At 42.6% G+C, this 16,754-nt stretch overlaps 1 protein-coding gene across 1 annotated transcript in view; it reads right to left on the bottom strand.

Moving 5' to 3' along the window:
• LOC118402930 (xylosyl- and glucuronyltransferase LARGE2s) overlaps window positions 1-16,478 on the bottom strand; it is a 179,516-nt gene extending 163,038 nt beyond the window's left edge. The window contains exons 1-2 of the mRNA XM_035801305.2: window positions 16,216-16,478; window positions 15,498-15,562 (exon numbers count right to left, since the gene is read on the bottom strand). The gene's annotated coding sequence lies outside the window, so the exon portion shown is untranslated. The remainder of the gene's footprint in view (window positions 1-15,497; window positions 15,563-16,215) is intronic.
• Window positions 16,479-16,754: the final 276 nt, after the last annotated feature.

Here is a 16,754-nt window from a genome sequence, read left to right as displayed (position 1 = left end):
TCGAGCAGGATATTACATTTGGCCAAAGAAAATTCCTCAACAGAATGAAACAAAACAGAATTACATCTACATTTTGAACAGGCTACAGTATATTGCAGAAATTACCAAGAAAGGCTAGTGCCTACTGTCCCCAACAAATGACAGCAATAGGCTCATGTTTATTTTACAACAGGCCTACTTAAAACCTAACACACAATTCCGACTTCATTTAGACAGTGAAAATGTCTCAATTAGAGTGACCACATGTCCCGGATTGTGTTGGACATTCCCGCATATTGTCCAGCGTCCTGCAACCAAACTCTTAATTGAAATTGTTTTTAACCTTTATTTCACGAGGCAAGTCAAACAACCATTTCCTGCATTTTATGAACAAATTAAAAAACACCACAAATTTTCAAGAAAAGGTTGATTTGTCCTGTATTTCAGTCTGACGTCCTAGTCATTTGATGCGAATTGAAATTCCAACCTGTCTCTTTTGCAATCAAGTTGCACCTTTCACAAGATCTATATCATAAGGATATGGTACTGGTGATGTTAAAACACTTCTCCAATAATTGTTGCGATCTGATATTAAGCGGAGCGCAAGAGTAGACCAACGAGAAACCAAATCACATTTATCAGACTGCTGGGCTTAATTCCAATTAACTTGGGAGAGGAACGTTACACCAAATGTTGTACGAGGCAAAAGATTACGAGGCTAACTGGACTTCAACAGTTTGTTGGATTGGGAGGGGGATGTGTGTGTGTGTGTGTGTGTGTGTGTGTGTGTGTGTGTGTGTGTGTGTGTGTGTGTGTGTGTGTGTGTGTGTGTGTGTGTGTGTGTGTGTGTGTGTGTGTGTGTGTGTGTGTGTGTGTGTGTGTGTGTGTGTGTGTGCTACACTGTTCTGTGAATGTCCAGTGAAATCATCCTGTTGTCCTGCATTTGTTTTGTTTTTAAATGTCGTCACCCAAGTCTCAACAGATTAAAACAAATCATGTTTTGCATAGGCAATTTTTTTTTTAAATGGTTGGACAAGTATAGAGCTACCCAGACTCTGCCTAAAGCTGGCCGTCCAACCAAATTGAGCTACCGGGCAAGAAGGACCTTGGTCAGGGAGGTGAACAAAAACCCAAATTACCACTGACAGAACTACAGAGTTCAGAAGGAAAACAGTCTATACAGCACATCACCACTCTGAAGCCACTCCTGAAAAATCCACTCCTAAAAAAAAGGCACAAGACAGCACACCTGGAGTTTCAAAGAGGCACGTGAAAGACTGAGATCATAAGACAAAATATGATGTTGTCTGATGAGACAAAATGTGACTCTTTGGCCTGAATGCAAAAAGCAATGTCTGGAGAAAACCAGGCACAGCTCATCACCTGTCAAACACCATCCCTACCATGAAGCATGGTGGTGGCAGCATCATGCTATGGGGATGCTTTTCAGCATCAGGGACTGGGAGACTGGTAAGGAGAGAAGGGAAAATTAATGGAGCAAAATACAGGCAAGTCCTTGATGAGAACCTGCTTCAGAGTGCAAACGACCTTAGACTGGGGCAAGGATTTACGTTCCAACAAAACTATGACCCCAAGCATACAGCCAAAGCAATGCTGGAATGGCTTCAGAACAAAAATGTGAATCTCCTTAAGTGGCCCAGAAAAATCCAAGTCTTGAAAACTTGAAGATCACTGTTCACTGCTGCTCCCCTTTGAATTTAACAGAGCCTGAGAAAATCCCCAAATCTAGGTGTGCAAAGCTGATACAGACATACATACCCAAGACGACTAATCTGTAATCGCCGCCAAAGGTGCTTCAACAAAGTATGGACTCAGGGGTGTGAATACTTACATAAATGAGATATCTGTATTTAATTTAATACATTTGCAAACATTTCTAAAAACATGGGTGATGGGTGAGTAAAAAACAAACATTCAATTTTGAATTCAGGCTGTAACAATAAGTCAAGGGGTATGAATACTTTCTGAAGGCACATACCAAACATTAGGAACACCTTCCTAATATTGAGTTGCTTTCTTTGCCCTCAACAGCCTCAATTCTCAGTTGGTGGTTGAAGACATCCCTCTAGTGGTGTGGGGGCTGTGCTTTGGCAAAGTGGGTGGGGTTATATCCTTCCTGTTTGGCCCTGTCCGGGGGTGTCCTCGGATGGGGCCACAGTGTCTCCTGTCCCCTCCTGTCTCAGCCTCCAGTATTTATGCTGCAGTAGTTTGTGTCGGGGGGCTAGGGTCAGTTTGTTATATCTGGAGTACTTCTCCTGTCCTATTCGGTGTCCTGTGTGAATCTAAGTGTGCGTTCTCTAATTCTCTAATTTCATAAGTGTCAAATGCTTTCAATGACGATTACATTAAGTTGATGCAAAGAGTCAACTTTTGCAGTGTTGACACTTCTTTTTCAAGACCTCTGCAATCCGCACTGGAATGCTGTCTTAACTTCTGGGCCACATCCTGCCCGATGGCAGCCAATTCTTGCATAATCAATGCTTGGAGTATGTCAGAACTTGTGAGTTTTGTTTGTCCACCCGCCTCTTGAGGATTGACCACACGTTCTCAATTGGATTAAGGTCTGGGGAGTTTCCTGGCCATGGAACCAAAATATTGATGTTTTGTTCCCCGAGCCACTTAGTTATCACTTTTGCATTATGGCAAGGTGCTCCATCATGCTGGAAAATGCATTGTTCGTCACTAAACTCTTCCTGGATGGTTGGGAGAAGTTGCTCTCGGAGGATGTGTTGGTACCATTCTTTATTCATGGCTGTGTTCTTAGGCAAAATTGTAAGTGAGCCCACTCCCTTGGCTGAAAAGAAACCCCACACATGAATGGTCTCAGGATGCGTTACTGTTTGCATGACACAGGACTGATGGTAGCGCTCACCTTGTCTTCTCCGGACAAGCATTTTTCCCGGATGCCCCAAACAATCGGAAAGGGGATTCAGAGAAAATGACTTTACCCCAGTCCTCAGCAGTCCAATCCCTGTACCTTTTGCAGAATATCAGTCTGTCCCTGATGTTCTTCCTGGAGAGAAGTGGCTTCTTTGCTGCCTTTCTTGACACCAGGCCATCCTCCAAAAGTCTTTGCCTCACTGTGCGTGCAGATGCACTCACACCTGCCTGCTGCCATTCCTGAGCAAGCTCTGTACTGGTGGTGCCCCAATCCCGCAGCTGAATGTGTTTCCTTTCAGGTAACCATGATTGACAGAGGAAGAACAATGATTCCAGGCACCACCCTCCTTTTGAAGCTTCCAGTCTGTTATTCGAACTCAATCAGCATGACAGAGTGATTTCCAGCCTTGTCCTCATCAACGCTCACCTGTGTTAACGAGTGAATCACTGACATGTCAGCTGGTCCTTTTGTGGCAGGGCTGAAATGCAGTGGAAATGTTTTTTGGGGGATTCAGTTAATTTGCGTGGCATAGAGGGACTTTGCAATTAATTAGATCCCTCTGCATAACATTCTGGAGTGTATGCAAATTGCCATCATACAAACCGAGGCAGCAGACTTTGTGAAAATTAATATTTGTGTCATTCACAAAACCTTTGGCCATGACTATTTGTTTTTACTGACAGCAGCTTTTTGAAAGAGACAACTGTTACAAAACACCCAAAAAGTTTAATGACATTCGGTGAATGTCAAGCCAAGCCTTCAAGTGTGTAGGCCTACAGGGTAGGGAGGGGTGTATTTTCTGTTTGTCGAGATTGATAGTCTATTTATATTGAAGTGTCCAACATCTGTATGTTTTTTTTCATTGGTTGTGTGGTGCATTGGCACAGAAACCTGATGGTGGAAAATGTATTGAATATATTTTATATATTTATAAATATGGCATCAAAATGTTGATAATCTGATTTCCCCCTAGCTGATCAATGTCTGCAACTGGCTCTGACCGTAGTGCAATGAAACAGGCAGAGTGAGCTCGACCGTGGTTGCCGGCGAACTCTCAACTTTCTGGTCCGTAGCCCTGCGTGGCTTTGACTGTGCCACAAAAGCATGCAATACAGTTGTTATTTGTTTAATAATTGAATTGACAATTTAAGTGGAAGGACATGTGAAAATAATACATGTCAAACTGTCCCTACACTGCCAAGAGAAGTTGTTTCTGCTGATTTGGGGGCTGTGCAGTGTTTGGTGAAGTGCCCACTGTAAAATACTGTGTTAATGTCCGGGTGAAGTGTGTTTAACTTCATGGCCCATTGTTGTCGTGTGATGCACAGCCAAAGATTCTCTCTCTCACTCTCGTTTATGTGTAGGTGGAGCAATTTTAGCCCAGAACGTTTTGTGTGTTATTACATATAGCCGGAAATAACTTTTGGATATCAGAGAGGCGGTAACTCACCAGCATTACGACCAGGAATATGCCATTCCAGAATTGGATCTTTTGTTCGTACCCCCCAGGGAAATTGAACTTATCCTAGACGCAGCCGGCGGAGAAGAGGTATTTGGAGTGGTCTTCTAGTCGGACTTAGGAGGCACGCACACCATCCACCGCTTCAGAGTATATTACTTGCTAATGTTCAGTCTCTGGACAATAAAGTAAACAAGCTCAGGACGAGTATCTTCTTCCAGAGAGACATTAGGGACTGTAACATACTCTGATTCACGGAATCATATACTGTCCCCGTCCATACAGCCAGCTGGGTTCTCAGTACATCGCACAAGCAGGAATAAAGAACTCTCCGGGAAGAAGAAAGCCAGTGGTGTACGTTTCATGATTAACTACTCATAGTGTGATTGTGATAACATACAGAAACTCAAGTCCTTTTGTTCACCCGACCAAGAATATCTCACAATCAAATGCCGACCATATAACCTCCCAAGAGAATTCTCTAATGTTATAGTCGCAACGGTGTATATTCCCCCCTCAAGCCGATACCACGACATCCCTCAAGAACTACACTGGATATATGCAAACTGGAAACCACTTATCCTGAGGCCGCATTTATTATACCCTCCCTTCAGCAAATCAGATCACGACTCCTCCCTTCCTGTAGGCAGAAACTCAAACAGGAAGTACCCGTGCTAAGGTCTATTCAACGTTGGCCTGACCAATCGGAGTCCATGCTTCAAGATTTAGATCACGCGGACTGGGATATGTTCCGGGTAGCCTCTGAGAATAACATTGACATATACACAGTGAGTGAGTTCATCAGGAAGTGTATAGGGGATGTTGTACCCACTATGACTATTAAAACCTACCCAAAACAGAAACCGTGGATAGATGGCAGCATTCGCACAAAACTGAAAGCGTGAACCACTGCATTTAACCAAGGCAAGGTGACTGGGAATATGGTTGAATACAAACAGTGTAGTTATTCCTTCCTTAAGAGAATCAAACAGGCAAAATGTCAGTAAAGAGACAAAGTGGAGTTGCAATTCAACAGCTCAGACACGGGATGTGGCAAGGTCTACAGACAATTACGGATTACAAAGGGAAAACCAGCCAAGTCGTGGACACTGACGTCTTGCTCTCAGACAAGCTAAACACCTTCTTCGCCCGCTTTGAGGATAACAGAGTGCCACCAACGCGGCCCGCTCCCAAGGACTCTGGGCTCTCGTTCTCTGTGGCTATATATATATATATATCCACAGGGGCACATATAGCCAGGGGCACACAAACACTCAGACATCATTTACAAACAAAGAATGTGTTTTGTGAGTCCGTGAGTCCACCAGATCAGAGGCAGTAGGATGACCAGGGATGTTCTGGAGTATGGAGTATGGAGTAAAAGGTACATTATTTTATTTAAGAATGTAAGTAAAAGTAGTCAAAAATATTAATAGTAAAGCACAAATACCACAAAAAACTACTTAACCTCTTGCTCCTACCTGACACGCAGGCGTCCCATCTAGACATCTGGAAATGCAAATGCGCTACGCTAAATGATAATAGCACTCGTTAAAACTCAAACGTTCATTAAAATACACATGCAGGGTATTGAATTAAAGCTACACTCGTTGTGAATCCAGGCAACGAGTCAGATTTTTAAAATGCTTTTTGGCGAAAGCATGAGAAGCTATTATCTGATAGCATGTAACACCCCAAAAGACCCGCAGGGGACGTAAACAAAATAATTAGCATAGTCGGCGCTACACAAAACGCACAAATAAAATATAAAACATTCATTACCTTTGACCATCTTCTTTGTTGGCACTCCTAGATGTCCCATAAACATCACTATTGGGTCTTTTTTTCGATTAAATCGGTCCATATATAGCCTAGATATCGATCTATGAAGACTGTGTGATCAACGAAAAAAATAGCGTTTTATAACGTAACGTCATTTTTTAAAATTGAAAAAGTCGACGATAAACTTTCACAAAACACTTCAAAATACTTTTGTAATGCAACTTTAGGTATTAGTAAACGTTAATAAGCGATCAAATTGATCACGAGGCGATGTATATTCTATAGCTGTACATCTGGAATTAATGTCCGGGTAAACCTCAACCAAAATATCCGGTCGGAGACCGGAAGAACTGCGCTGCCTTGTGTCTGTTTGACCAAGTAACAAATCGTAGGCAAATGACAAGACTGTTGACATCGTGTGGAAGCTGTAGGTATTGCAACCTCGGCCCCATTTAATGTGGTTCACGTTTAACAATTGGTTGAAGTGGCGCATGGATATATTTTCCCATTTTCAGTGATCAGATTTTCCTGCACTTTTCAATGAAACGCACGTTCTGTTATAGTCACAGCCGTGATTTAACCAGTTTTATAAATGTCTGAGTGTTTTCTATCCACACATACTAATCATATGCATATACTATATTCCTGGCATGAGTAGCAGGGCGCTGAAATGTTGCTCGATTTTTAACAGAATGTTCAAAAAAGTAGGGGGTAGGAGTAACAGGTTAAGTAGTACTTTAAAGTATTTTTCCTGAAGTACTTTACACCACTGGGAAACATTAGAAGGAGCACCCCCCTATCCACATCGATGAGAAGCGCAGTGGAGAAGGTGAAAAGCTTCAAGTTCTTCGGCATACACATCACTGACAATCTGAACTGCTCCACCCACACGGACAGTGTGGTGAATAAGGCGCAACAACACCTCTTCAACCTCAAGAGGCTGAAGAAATTCAGCTTGGTCCCTAAGACCCTCAAACTTTTACAGATGCACAATTGAGAGCATCCTGTCAGGCTGCATCACAAGCCTGGTACGACAACTGCACCGCCCACAACATCAGGGCTCTCCAGAGGGTGGTGCAGTCCGCCTGCCCTCCAGGAGACCTACAGCACCCGAGGTCACAGGAAGGCCAAAAAGATCATGAAGGACATCAACCACCCGAGCCACGGCCTGCTCACCCCGCTATCATCCAGAAGGCAAGGTCAGTACAGGTGCATCAAAGCTGGGACTGAGAGACTGAAAAACAGCTTCTATTTTAAAGGACATACTGTTAAATAGCCACCACTAGCCGGATTCCATCCGGTTACTCAACCCTGGACCTTAGCGGCTGCTGCCCTATATACATATAATCACTGGCCACTTTAATAATGGCAGTCACTTTAATAATGTTTACATACTGCTTTACTTATTTCATATGTGTATATACTGTATTCTATTCTACTCCACCCCGACATTGCTCATCCTAATATTTATATATTTCTTAATTCCATGCTTTTACTTTTAGATGTGTAAATTGTTAGATATTACTGCACTGTTGGAGCTAGGAACACAAGCATCTCGCTACACCCTTAATAACATCTGCTAAGTATTTGTATGTCACCAAATACAATTTGATTAGATTATGATGTATAATTTACCTGAGAGGCTTTTATGGTAAGACCAAATAAATACCACCTAATTGCAGATTTACACAAGACCTGCATGCATGCTCGTTTGCAATTTCGACCTGTTAAAGCTGCCAAACCCTAGCGCCAGGATTGGCTTGCGCTGGGGTTAGAGGAGTGGCAATATCTGAGGTGTGTCCTTAAAAACATGAGCCAAAGTGCCAATTTCAGGCAGTGCTGACTGTGCAGTCAAAACATTATTTTCTTGTGATATATATATATATATATATATATATATATGTTTGAAAAGACGACCGTAAATATTAGCCTGTTTTGGTGGGATGGAGTTTGTCTGCCTGGTGTTAAATTAGTGAATAAACCAAAAAGAAAGAGTTCCAAACCAGTCGGCCAATAAAATAGTTTCCAGTTGTTCCCTCCCCACTCAGACCACTCCCAGACAGTCCTAGCAAAGTTATTGCTTAATAAATTCTTCCTCTTCGTTAAGAGGCTATTCTTATTTCTTTTTGACCATTTTAATTGAAAACCACCACAGTGAGGTACTTAATTGTTACCCAGAAATGGTTTGATATGGAGATAAAAACAGCTGCGTTGGACCATTAAAACCAACCAAAAGCTGATCTTAGCCGTAACAGTTGGTTATGGCATGTATTTTCACAGCGGATGTACAGCTTATCCAGCCTGACGCACAGTGTTCATATGCACATGGAACAAGAGAGATGTCCTTTTTTTTTTGCCCCCGTAAACCTCATATTTAGAAAATCTTAAAAACCAAAGCTATATTAAAAGATCAAGTTTGGGACCATCCCCTTTCAATCTATGTAGGCTATTGTACATTACCCTACTATAACGACAGCTGGCTCAACAGCAGTGTGTCTGGTGTCTTTCTTATCTTAGCCATGCATTAGCCAAGTAGACAATCCATAAAATGTTTCTGAAATGGTCTACTCGTGAGGCTTTTTGTGCCGACGTGTTTTTGCATTATTCACAATTCACTGCCTACCTGCAGTGCATAAACTCCTCTAGTCGGTTGGTTCCATCCCCATTTCCAAAGAGCACCTCTTGTCCGGTTACCAAAGACCTGCTCCTCCAAATTAAAATTATTCAGTCCTGTAGCGCCATATGAAATGGTAGGCCCAGGCTATATCTTGCTTATTGACAACGTGCCTCACACATACAATACAATGTACGGTAGCCTAGTATTTTTTCATTTGAGGAGAAGTGCCATGTGTAAAAGACCTATACCCGCTGAAGCCAATTACGACCATGTTGCCTGTCAACACTCCAAACATATTTTAGCAAACACTGGATTTTCCAAACATTTTTTGTTGTTGCTTTTACTCGTTACTGGAACCTCTGCTATTAAATAAACTGTGTCAATCCACAATTGACTAGGAAGAGAATATTTACGTGCCCCCAGCCGAATAAGAGTTGATGACAACGTAAAGACCGTCAATAACTAACCGAATTTAAGGCAACGACATGCAGCAATAAACCATGAAACACGTTGATTGGCCAGTGAGTAGCCAAGCTCTCCTCACACATTTAATCTATTTATCATTCACCATTCATCAAAACCCAGCCCTTTCGCGCCACCAACAGCTATTGCGCTCCTAAATCCCGCAGTGAAAATGGCAAAAATATTTCTGACACACACCCGGACCTTATAGCAATACCACCATCGCAAAGATTTACCATTGCGTTAGGTTTGTTAAAATAGAGCCCCGGATATTCATTTCAGAGTGGGTAAATACGCCACACAGAGAACTCAACCCGAGCAGCCCTCGTGTCTCTGATGACGTGCCTTTTCAATTATGGCATGTGAGGCTGTGTGTGGGACCATCTGTAGATTATGAGTGTGTTGCCGTATGTTAGCGTTCAGTCAAACTGCTCAAAAGTGAAACCAAAACTAACCTTGAGGTTTGGGATAGGGTTAAAACTGCAGCATGCAATTGGCAAAACTTGACGGAGTAAATTATTGGAAAGAGTACATTTATAGAGTATAAAAGTCAAGTAAAAGTGTATAAGTGTGATTTTATATTTATTTCATTCAAGTTTGCTAACGTTAGCTAGACTTACTAGTAGGCTAGTAAGAATGTTGTGAGAATAGCATTAGTTGTGTTGCGTCAGAGTTAAGGCCTGGGTCATCCACCGAGCCAATAACTATAATGATAAACTATAGGCTACATAACTATAAACCATTGGTGAGCATCCACATGAGAAGAAAGTTTACCGTTTTACAGACAAACAACTGATCAACACATCCTGCTGCACGTTGCCTTTTTAATAAGGTGTTACACAACCAATCATGAGGTTTCTGCTGCACAGATACTGGTTCAGACCTTCAGTGCTTTCCGGGTGTGTTCATTGTCATAGTAACAATTGCAAATAATTATTTCATGTACATGTAGGCCTAATGACAAATGATAGACCCTTGTATTTAAATTGAGCAAATCAACAACAAACGCTGTTTAGCCGGCACATCTTTTACAGTATGTCATTGCCTCATTGTTCAAATGGTTTGCAAGTGATTTCCATTTTTCTAATGGTTGTCAAGTCCTTTGGGTCTTATTACTCACTGTGCTCATCTCTGTACGTCCTGTGCAAACCATCCGCAATGCATCAGCGTGTAACAGTACGACTTTTAAACCGTCCCCTCGCACATACCCGGGCACGAACCAGGGACCTTCTGCAAACATCAACAACAGTCATCCACGAAGCATCGTTACCCATCGCTCCACAAGAGCATCGGCCCTTGCAGAGCAAGGGGAATTACTACTTCAAGGTCTCAGAGCAAGTGACGTAACCGATTGAAACGCTATTTAGCGCACACTGCTAACTAAGCTAGCCGTTTCACATCCGTTACAAGCGCAACAACGTTATCATAACTGGACAAAAGTGATCACACCAATGCGCTCTCTCCTCAACAATCCAAGACATGCATTTTCTATGGGGTTGGCCTGTTTTACATTCAGCAATTAGCAAGAGCAAGCCTACTTCTTTCCCCGAATAGGCTATAAACAATCAAAATATAAGTATAAACAATCATCAAAATAAATGTCCTATGGCTTTTCCTGGGATTTCACAAGCAGAGGAAAGGCCTATTGTGGAGAGGCATGCGTAGCCTATAGCTTGTTGGCAACGGGAACAGCTGGAAGAGAGAGGCTAGTGATGTGTAGCCAAAGCAAGAGGCTAAATATTAGCTAGATATTAGGCCATTCATTAGCTAAATGTTAACAGACTATGAAATGGCAGATCTGTAGTGTGCTCCTCCAGGCTGTGTGGTCCCTGGGTATGCAAAGCTCCACTATTGATTAGGCCTACGCTTTTAGAAAATTAACATTATTACACCTGGGCAACACGGTGCAATGAGGATTTTATTCATGTTAACAAGTGAATACACAATTATTGTCCGTAGGCTGTAAACTACAGTGATGTGCTCCTGTGAGGACACCAGAGGGTTTAAACAGCCAGTGTAAATGCCATATTGCTAAGATCATAAAGTCAACGCTTACACCCTCTACTTTGCTTGTGTGTGTTAGTTCTAGCGTGTGTGTGTGTGTGTGTGTGTGTCTGCCCTGTATAAGAGCATGACAGCCTTGATTATTTTTGCCCTGAATAGATAGAGCTTTGTCTACCACTAACATCTGCACGTACTTACTGTTGGTCTATTTCTCTCCCTCTCTCCACCCCTCTCTCTCGTAAACACACACGTAACATATTGGGTATGGTTTACCCCTATGGGAGCTGAAGCCCTTTGCAGTGACACTGAGCTAACAGGACATTTCATCACACTGCCGTGTGTGTGTGAGAGAGAGAGAGAGAGATATCAGGTACATGTGACTGGTCTGTGGGCAATAGCCGTGGAAAGGTTAGAGCTAAATTAACAACATTCTTCTCTGCTGAGCGTGTTATGCATGCGTGTTGTTTTAGGAACCCTCCGAACACCGACCTTTCACCTTCCCATCTTATGACCTATATAAACAGTGTTCATTTCGTCAATAGTAACTATGTCAATACCCGTCAACTACCTATTTTTCCTGAGTAAAGCTATGACTATAACGAGACAACAATTACAAATTACATTTAATTTAATGCAATCCTCTCATTGCAGAATTGACATCTTTCAGTTGCACGGTCTGCTTGAGCTGATCTGCCCAGCTCTCCCACACAGCTCCCAGGCGGTCAGTTCAGTCACTCGTAATCTTTTGAACTGATGCAAAGCCAGGACACTTGACTTGTAACCAACCTCCACTAGAAACAATAAAGTTTACTCTCTCTCTCTTAATTTCATGCAGAATATTTTTGCTTTGATCACATTCGAAGCTCTATTTTCCCACGTGCGCTTTAATTCATTCACCTGCGTTGCCGCGCTCGCTTCACGTTTTTCTCCTTATGTGAAAAACTAATGCTATATGTTGAATATTAGGAGTAGAGTAATACTGGCATTTTTGTAAAGCTCAAATTCTACACTTTTCAAGAAACCCCGTTATTTACCTCCCTTGACGGTTATGGGGATAAAATCATAGCTGTAAATGGTTTTACTTGTAGCCCAGGCTTTATAGTATATGGTTAATTACGTCTAGTATTGGTTGCAATCTGCCACAATATCAACATTTCCAGCTAAGGTATACAAGGTCAGGTATACAGCAGGCCTAGCTGGACAAGGCTATCTGAATGTGCACATTATGGAAATTAGAGTTTGCCTAATTATTCATGATTTAATATTTAAAAAGTCATTGTCATGTGGGTAATCATAAAATTCTGAAATGTTTAAGTCAACTAATGCGAGATCACCAGCCTCTGATTGTGGACACATTGATACACCTTTAAACATTGGCCGCTCAAGAAATGAGCGCATAGAACTCAGTTTACACAGAGGATTGGTGATTATCGAGGGGGAGATTGTTGGAAAGATTTTTGAAATAGTTTACTAGGAACTGTACTTTTAATGTATTATCATCTGCAATGGATGTTAAAAAAAAAAAACACTTTCCCCCATTTCCGCACAGCAGGCCAGGTACTTCTATGCGTGCTCAAGCATGAGCGGTCCCTCAACATTATTGGAACAGAGAAAACAGACATGCTCACTGCTCACATGGAGCACTCCAAACAAAAAGACAATGAAGCAATATACAAATCAAGTTATGAAATAAACCAAAACTTGTTTCTCATAAGTGTAGCTGGTTGTGAACTCTGCAAACAGCATTTCCACTCCGAGAATGAGAACGGAAAATGACTAATAAATACATGCATTAACCGAAATTAATGTAACCAAATGATGGCGATTAACAATACTTTTACTACTGATGAGATATGTAATCGGGAATTGATCATTATTTTAAATAAAAATGCAAACAATTCACACAATGAAACAATGAATGCTCAAGAATTGCCGGGAGACAGCTGAGACATTCTGGAGAGACTCTGCTATTTTCCCCACACACACCCTTCCCCTTCTTCTCATCTCAAATGTTTTGATGCTTTTCACTGACAGCCGCAACTCAATCAGCTAGGCCTATTGCCACGCGCCCTGCCCAAATTGCGGGCTTCCCAAATAGGCATAGGACTGCGAGCTTGTGATTTGAAACAATCCACAGCTATGTTGTTAAGGAAGAAAATTATCCTTTATTCCTCTGTGGCTGTCTTCTGGTGAAGTGTTTTCAATGATTACGTAAGTAGTAATTACAGTGTATAATTGTTTATTTCCATTTAGCCTACTTCCCTATTGCACCCACCACTATGCCATTTATCTTCTGTTCTATTGGTTTTTCGATCTCGAAGCCAAAGGCACAATCTTAGTCTTAATCAATCTTAGTCATATTAGCAACCCACCCTACTTGATGCATCTTTAGATTCCCCCTCATTCTAAGTTTCTAACGGAGATGTTCATCTCTGTCACATATGGAACCACTAAAAGGAGCGCGGTTTAGAATGGTACTTCCCCCAGGAGCGCTGTTTAGAATGGTACTTCCCCCAGGAGCGCTGTTTAGAATGGTACTTCCCCCAGGAGCGCTGTTTAGAATGGTACTTCCCCCAGGAGCGCTGTTTAGAATGGTACTTCCCCCAGGAGCGCTGTTTAGAATGGTACTTCCCCCAGGAGCGCTGTTTAGAATGGTACTTCCCCCAGGAGCGCTGTTTAGAATGGTACTTCCCCCAGGAGCGCTGTTTAGAATGGTACTTCCCCCAGGAGCGCTGTTTAGAATGGTACTTCCCCCAGGAGCGCTGTTTAGAATGGTACTTCCCCAGGAGCGCTGTTTAGAATGGTACTTCCCCCAGGAGCGCTGTTTAGAATGGTACTTCCCCCAGGAGCGCTGTTTAGAATGGTACTTCCCCCAGTAGCGCTGTTTAGAATGGTACTTCCCCCAGGAGCGCTGTTTAGAATGGTACTTCCCCCAGTAGCGCTGTTTAGAATGGTACTTCCCCCAGGAGCGCTGTTTAGAATGGTACTTCCCCCAGTAGCGCTGTTTAGAATGGTACTTCCCCCAGGAGCGCTGTTTAGAATGGTACTTCCCCCAGGAGCGCTGTTTAGAATGGTACTTCTCCCAGGAGCGCTGTTTAGAATGGTACTTCCCCCAGGAGCGCTGTTTAGAATGGTACTTCACCCAGGAGCGCTGTTTAGAATGGTACTTCCCCCAGGTGCGCTGTTTGGAATGGTACTTCCCCTAGGAGCGCTGTTCAGAATGGTGTTTTCCCACTAAATGCAGTTTGGCAAATGTTTGGATGTTCTGTTAAGAGGCATTTCCATAATCTAAAATGTGATTTCTGTCATTCTGAGCACCGTGAGTGGACACCCTAATGGGTTATGCACCCAATGCAAATGGTTCCGGTAAATTTCTCAAATGGTTCCCGTTCACGTGGTCCGGCACCAAGTTTTCCTTGCGGAAACCCTGGTGTGTGTGTGTGTGTGTTCTTGGCAGGCATCAAAGTCAAAACGCCCACTGAGGACGAGGACAGACAGGGGTCCACTCTGCACTCATCCAATTACCTTCCTCGCCTACTTTTTAATCCCCCTTCCATCCACCTCTACACTTAAATACCATGGAGATATAGAACATTCGAGAGAGAGAGGGCCCTGCCCAGCCAAATGTCTTAGTCTCACACGCACACACACACGCAGGCTCCAAGGAGACTGTGGTTCATAAAATGTTGTTTGACAATAGCCTTCATAAACCTATATGATTGGACAAGATCCACTCAGCAATCAATGGGGGGAGGGGGAAGGTCATGAACACTGATATTCTCGTGAGGCGAAAGTTGTGACACCTACTAGGGATGCAAGCTAGCCAGCCTGGTAGGCAGACTTGTTACTGCTTTAGCCAACTACATTCTCTCTGTATGCAAAAGAGTTCATATTTGGCATTGACAACGAAACAACTTGGCTATAGGAGAAAGAAATCTGCCGACAAAAGATAGCAACAATCCATGTAACAAATACTCTGTCACGTCCTGACCTTAGTTCCTTTTTTATGTCTCTATTTTAGTTTGGTCAGGGCGGGAGTTGGGGTGGGCATTCTGTTTGTTCTGTGTGTTATAGTTCTATGTGTTTGGCCTGGTATGGTTCCCAATCAGAGGCAGCTGTCAATCGTTGTCTCTGATTAAGAACCATACTTAGGTAGCCTGTTCCCACCTGGTGTTTGTGGGTAGTTGTTCTGTTTTGTGTGTTTACCTTACAGAACTGTTTCGTTCACTCTCTGTTGTTTTTTGGTTATTGCAGTGTTCAGTTTATTTATTAAAATTAACATGGACACTTACCACACTGCGTTTTGGTCTGATCCTTCCTATTCCTCATCCGGGGAGGACCACGATCGTTGCAGACTCTATAGAAAATCCAGAAGGTTATAGGTCAAACAAATAGAAAAACACATATTGCACACAGCTACACAAACACATACCACAGAAACACAGAGAATTTATGTCCAAGGTTACTGCTTTACAGAGGTTACCACAGTCAAGTCATGTAAGGATGACCGTAAGGTTCTGTATTTATTTTCTTAGTCTACCTTGTGTTCTGTTTCGTTGTGTTCTTGAACGTAGCCCTGTTTCTTTGTGTTCTTGAACATAGCCCTGTCTTTAATTTTTGTTCATTGATTTCACCTGTGTAAGTTACTCACCTGGTCTCATCAGCTCCTTATTTAGTTCAGTTCATTCTGTTTGTGCCTTTGTGAGGTATTGTTCATTTGGACTCTACTAAACCTTTTCCTAGCTCGTTTGTGAGAACCAGTTAAAGCCTTCAGTCCTAGTTTTGATTCACCTGCCTGTTTGTCTACCTGTGTATGACCATTGCCTGTGACCACGATTCCTGCCTTCTGCAAAGGTGAAATAAACACCTGCTGTGCTCTGCGCCTGAATCTACACCCTTTTCTCCCTGAGTATTCATTACAATGACACGGAGGGAGGAAAGAAACAAAGAGAGGCGGAGAGTGAGAATTGAGAGAAGACAGTGGAGAAAGAGACACATAAAAGTACTTACGTTCTTCTTATATTTATGGGACTAAAGGATTACAATCCAATCTCCTTGTGGTACCTCAACCACCCCGACTAGTAGCAAGAGGCTAAGTTAACTGGCTAGCGATTAGCAAAACAAGAGGACCCAATGTGAGCGACTATAAAAAAAACAGGGGCCGCCAAATCGTTTGGGCTATTCCGAGCTCTCTCCCTCAGTCATACAGGGACGTACCATTCCTTGGGGACCCTGACACAGATATTATATCCAGGTTATGATGCAGGAGATGTTAGGTCCCAGCGTTAGCCAATGCCACTGAAAATAGCCTAGCTACAATTAGCCTGCTGTTGCCCCCCAGCAAACAAATACATCAGTAAGAATTAGCATGGATTCTAACTTGAGCATGCACGGTGGCAAGCTTTCGGGAAGTCACATGCTGAGGAATGGGTCCTATAAACAGGTCTAGTGAATCTATAGGACAGCTACATGACAGCTCCTCTCATTGTGCTGACCAAATGACTGATAATGATATGGACACTGGAGGACTAGACACTTCCTGATCCACC

This window comes from Oncorhynchus keta, chromosome 2 (genome assembly GCF_023373465.1).
Source record: "Oncorhynchus keta strain PuntledgeMale-10-30-2019 chromosome 2, Oket_V2, whole genome shotgun sequence".
Classification (NCBI taxonomy): Eukaryota; Metazoa; Chordata; class Actinopteri; order Salmoniformes; family Salmonidae; genus Oncorhynchus; species Oncorhynchus keta.
Note: the sequence above shows the minus strand (reverse complement) of the source record. Positions and strands in the feature narration are given on the sequence as shown.